Source organism: Cucumis melo, chromosome 10 (genome assembly GCF_025177605.1).
Source record: "Cucumis melo cultivar AY chromosome 10, USDA_Cmelo_AY_1.0, whole genome shotgun sequence".
Classification (NCBI taxonomy): Eukaryota; Viridiplantae; Streptophyta; class Magnoliopsida; order Cucurbitales; family Cucurbitaceae; genus Cucumis; species Cucumis melo.
Window position 1 is genome coordinate 27244331 of NC_066866.1, and position 5630 is coordinate 27249960.

The window sequence follows — 5630 nt, forward strand, 5'->3', positions numbered from 1 at the left end:
AGTGATTACCCGTGTGGACAGCCACCGACTGAATGAGTGATTATGCTCTTCTTGAATCCACTTATTACTTCGAGATATATCAGAGTTAAGCTTACACAAACTCTCCATATGTTGTCTGTCATAAATGACAAGATATTAAGTAATTACATAACCAACTTATATAGAATGAGAATAGATAGGGTTTAGCACGTACTCGACGTATAGTAGAACATCATTTACATTCTGAATGGCGTAAAGATGAGCTTGATCTAACTGCTTCTTACTCAGTCTAATGAAAGAAGAAGTTGATAATGGTCTATCCACATTTGAATCTCTTTTTATTACAGATGAGTTAAGTCCAATAGAACTAACTCCAGCAATAAATTCAGAACAAAACTCTATAGCCTCTTCAACAATATAATTTTCTACCATACATCCTTCTGGTCGATTTCTGTTTCGCACATAAGTTTTCAGGACTTTCATATATCGTTCAAAAGGATACATCCACCTTAGATGAACAGGTCCACAAAACTTAATTTCTCTTACGAGATGCACTACAAGGTGTACTATTATGGTGAAAAATGATGGTGGAAAATACTTATCCAGTAAACATAAAGTGACAACTACATCTTCTTGCATTCCTTTCAAGTGTGTTGTATCAATTGTCTTCTTACGTATAGCATTAAAGAAGAAGCATAGCCGAATAATTGCAAGTCTTACATGTTTCGGTAGAATACCATGAATTGCCACAGGTAGCAATTGTTGCATAAGAACGTGATGGTCATGCGACTTAAGTCCATACAGTTTCAAATCTGTGAGTGACACTAAACTTTGAATGTTCGATGAATAGCCTTCTGGTACTTTCAGTTCAGATAATGTCTTACAAAAACTCAACTTCTTTGCTCGAGATAATGTATAACAAGCTAGGGGTAAGAAGATCTTTTTCTCCCCTATTTGAGGGGCTGTCTCTGATCTAATGTTCAATTCAACCAAATCTAATCGACTTTTTACTCCATCTTTCGTTTTACCGAGAATATCAAGCAATGTGCCAATGAGATTTACACATACATTCTTTTCAATATGCATCATGTCTAAACAATGCCGCACATCAAGGAACTTCCAATATTCTAACTAAAAGAAAATAGATTTTTTCTTCCAATAAGTTCCTGAAGAACTCATTTCACTGTTCTTTTTGTTGATAGTTCTCTTACCAAATGAGTGTTCATACTTACTTGTTTGTACAAGAATTTCTTTCTCACTCAATGGTTCTGGAGCCAATTCTAATTCTTGTGCACCATTGAAAACTTTCTTTTGTTTCCTATATGGATGATGACGTGGTAGAAACTTGCGATGCCCAATATATGCCATCTTCCTTCCTTTTGGAAAATAAATGGATGAAGTTTTCTCCCCAAAAATTGGACATGCATGATATCCTTTGACCGTAAAACCACACAAGTTGCCATACGCAAGAAAATCATTAACGGTCCATAATAAAATAGCTTTTAGCCTGAAGCATTGATCTTGATATGCATCGTAACATTCCACCCCATCATGCCAAAGTGTTTTCCAATCATCAACTAACGAAGCTAAATAAACATCTATTTCATTTTTCGGTTGTTTGGGATCAGATATTAGTGTAGTCAACATAAAAACTTTTCGTTTCATACACAACCATGGAGGTAGGTTGTATGTCACTAACATCACTGGCCAACAACTACATCTACTGCTAAGATCTCCATGCGGATTTACCTCATTTGTGGAAAGAGCAAGACGTAGATTTTTAGGTCCAACCCAAACTCCGACCACAAATTGTCTAATTTTTTCCATGATAATGCATCTTTTGAATGTTGTAATAGATCATTCACTTCTCTCTTTCTGGCATGCCACGTCAATAATCTTGATGTTTCTTTGCTTCGAAACATTCTTTCAAATCTTGGGATTGGGGAGAAATACCACATGACTTTCACTGAAACATTCTTAACCTCCTTCTTTGAAGTTTTAGGAATCTTCCATCTTGACATACCACAAGAGGGGCATACATTTACATCAGACAGTTCTTTCCTAAACAAGCAACAATCGTTCCTACAAGCATGAATCTTCTCGTACTTCATTCCAAGAGTACACAAAATCTTTTTTGCTTCATAAATAGAAGTAGGACATTCATTGGGAGTAGGTAAGATGTCACAAATTAATTATAACAACTCAGTGAAACTTTTATTGCTCCATCCCAATTTAGCTTTCAAATTATATAACTTTATCAACGTAGATATTTTGGTAAAATTCGTACAATTAGGATATAATGGTTTCTTGACATCATCTACTAGTTCCTCAAAATTTTCTGACTTGTCATTAAAATAATTATGCGTAACCTCAAACATTCAAATTGTGTCATCAACATCGTCCTCGTCAATTTCTTCTCTTCACTACTAAAGTCACTTTCATTGTTTTTCTTTATTGGTAGTGATTCACCATGAAAAATCCATTCTTGATAACTCTGATCGATGCCGTTAAAAAACAAGTGATCTCTAATTGTATTGACATCTAAAGTTTTTTGCATTTACGCACTTTAAACAAGAATAAGCCATGACGTTCGACGTCTTCGAATGTTCCAACCCATTTTTAATAAACATCTCAACCCTAAAAGCATACTCAATTGACATTCTATTCTTTTTCATCCACGACTTATTCATATTATATAAGATGCAACTTAATCTACAAAAAAATCGAGAAAACAACGAAATTAAGTAAACTTAAACTCTTACCTACATTCCAAAAACTAACAAGTTCTATATAATCCAAACCAAAAGGTTCTATATTATACACTTAAACAACTATAAAACTCGCAATTGTATCACTCAATCAACTAATAAGAAAATCTCAAATTAAAACCATCCACAAAGACCAAACACAAGTTCAGTTCGAGTCATGTAGATGAATTCGCGAGTTGGAATCATGAACTTGCTCATTGAAATTGTGGTAAAGTTTTGATCGGAGTCTCGCTACCTATAAATATCACACCATAACCATAGGCTAGCCTTTATCCTTCGTTTTCTTCTTCGTTTTCTTCTTTTTTTAAAATTCTATTTGTTTTTATTAATTATTTTATATTTGTTAAATGTATAATTCTTGAAATATCTATTTCTGCTGATTTAGATTTAGATTCTAATTAATGTTAAATTTACTATACTTTTGTTACATAATTTGATGGATCTTGGCTCTTGGTTTAGGCTTAGATTGAAGATTTTATTCTATTTATTATGTTTCTTCATTCTGTTTCTAAATAAAAAAATATACTTAACTTCTATTAATTAAAGCCTACATGGGAAAAGAATGATCAATTTGTTTCTTTTATATGCTTAGCTTTTGATTTAACTTTATTCAAAGTGCAATAAGTCATGCATTTATATAGAATTGTATGGGAAGAAAAAGAGTATATGAATGAAAACTCAACTATGGGATCGATACAATTAATGCATAGAGTCCGAGACAATATATATAAGAACTTCATGGAACCACACCCCACCGCTTGCCATGCACACATGATAATAAATCCCTAAAAACACTAAAAAACACTACACAAAATCAATAAATTATATCCAATGAATTAGGAAACAAAACCTAAAAATACTAAAAAAAAACTTTATAACAAACATGAACATTACACAAAACCAAAATAAAAACATACATTTAACTTCTTTTGTCTACCAACACGAAAACCACAAAGAAAAATCTTGTGATTTTTCTTCCTTGATAGCCAAACAGAAACTTCCCCAAAACGGCTTCACACCCTAACAGAGGAAAAATCTGAAGGAATTAAACCAACGAACAATTCAATGATGTGAAGAAGAAATTAAAAAAAAAACTTAACAAAAACATCTAAAGGAATAAAAATAGAAATAAAAAAAGGCTTCTTCTAAAACTTATCAAACCAATAAAAAATTCAATGAAACAAAACAACTTTGAATCCCAAACATATGACGAACTCCATATACATATGAACTTCTGACATCCTATCTCAACTCAACGCTTCAAACAATCTCTAAATCTCTTTAATAACATATAAAAAACAACAAAGGATGATGAACAAATATATGTCATAAAAACTCACAACCTAAATATTCAAAAAAATTTATATCAAAATGCCATAGTTTCCTTTGAATTTTCCTTTAAAACTAAAATTTAAGAACAACTGACTGCTCCTAAAGTGAGGGATGTTCACTCCTGCCTAGCTTCTTAAATAGAATTAGATAACTGACGAGTTTTTTAGAAGTTTTATTCAATAAATTATCATTTGTGTTTACCAACTAATCTGATAGCAGTACAACATTCGGGGTTGTTGCATGTCATGCTATATCATTTGTGTTTACCAATTATATCATGCATATAAACTCACATTGAATATGTTGTTTATTGTAATTTTCATTGGATGTTGCATGTCATCGATCTTCGTGAAAATTGTATTTATGTCTTGGACTCTGTTCGAAGTAAAGTCAATGAAGACATTCATGGAGTCATAAATATGTAAGTGTATTCACTTTATTACTTCTTATTTTACTTTATTGTCTTCTAATGTTTCAAAATATTTAGAGGGTTGAAGACATGGCAAGCGAAACACGATCTACAACGTTATCGGTCAACTCCAAAATGGAGACCTGTAAAGGTAATTTGAATTTACACGTAATTATTTTCGATGAAACATAAGATTAATTTGTATTCAATTTATATACATGCAGTGCCCTCATCAATTGGATTCTGTAGGGTGTGGGTACTATGTGCAAAAGTACATACATGAGATAGTGCATAATTTTAGTACTTCTATTACTAGCCTTGTAAGTTTCTACTTTAACTTTTTACATATTACAATTTATGATCTAAACTCATACTTTCCATATTTTTCTCTTTGTGTGTAGTTCAATACCAAAAGTGCATATAACTAAGAGGAGATTGACGAGATTCGAACCAAATGGGTTTGTTAGCAGATTTGTGTAAGCTTTTAAATGTTTTTTTTTTGTCGAGTTAAGTTAGTAATTGATTTTTGTAAATACTTCAGGTTTCGGGTTTTTCCACTTGAAGTTTTTAATTAAGTTTTTGTAGGGACGTGCAGTCCTATAGTTTTTGGAAGGGCAGGCGGTCCCATACTAATTGTTGTTTGTTAGATAGTTTGTACGTATACTTTAGTTAGTGGAGGAACTTTCTGTCGTACACATATATTGGTTATTAATCATGATCTTATATATTATCTTTATATTTTGAGTTTTCACTTACAGTTGGTGTAATTATTCAAATATGTGATTATATATAAGAGTTGGATAATTGTATTTGTTGCAGTACTATATAGAACGGTGGAAAGGTGTGATATTTTAGGTGTTGGATGATCGTATTTACCGTAGTACTATATGGAAGTGTGGAAAAGTGTGCTGGTATTTTAGGTGTTGGATCTTGTGCTGTAACGACCCAACTTTTCCGGACTAAGCTGAGGTCACTACCAAATATCAAAACTCGACCATTCAACATAAAAGTTAAAACGGACCAGATACGATTCATTAAAACATTATAAGCCTTACAAAATACAGTTTCGGGCCCTATTTTAAATAGTTCAAAAGTCACAAAAAAAATCAAATGTCAAGTCACCAGTCCAAAATCACAGTCAA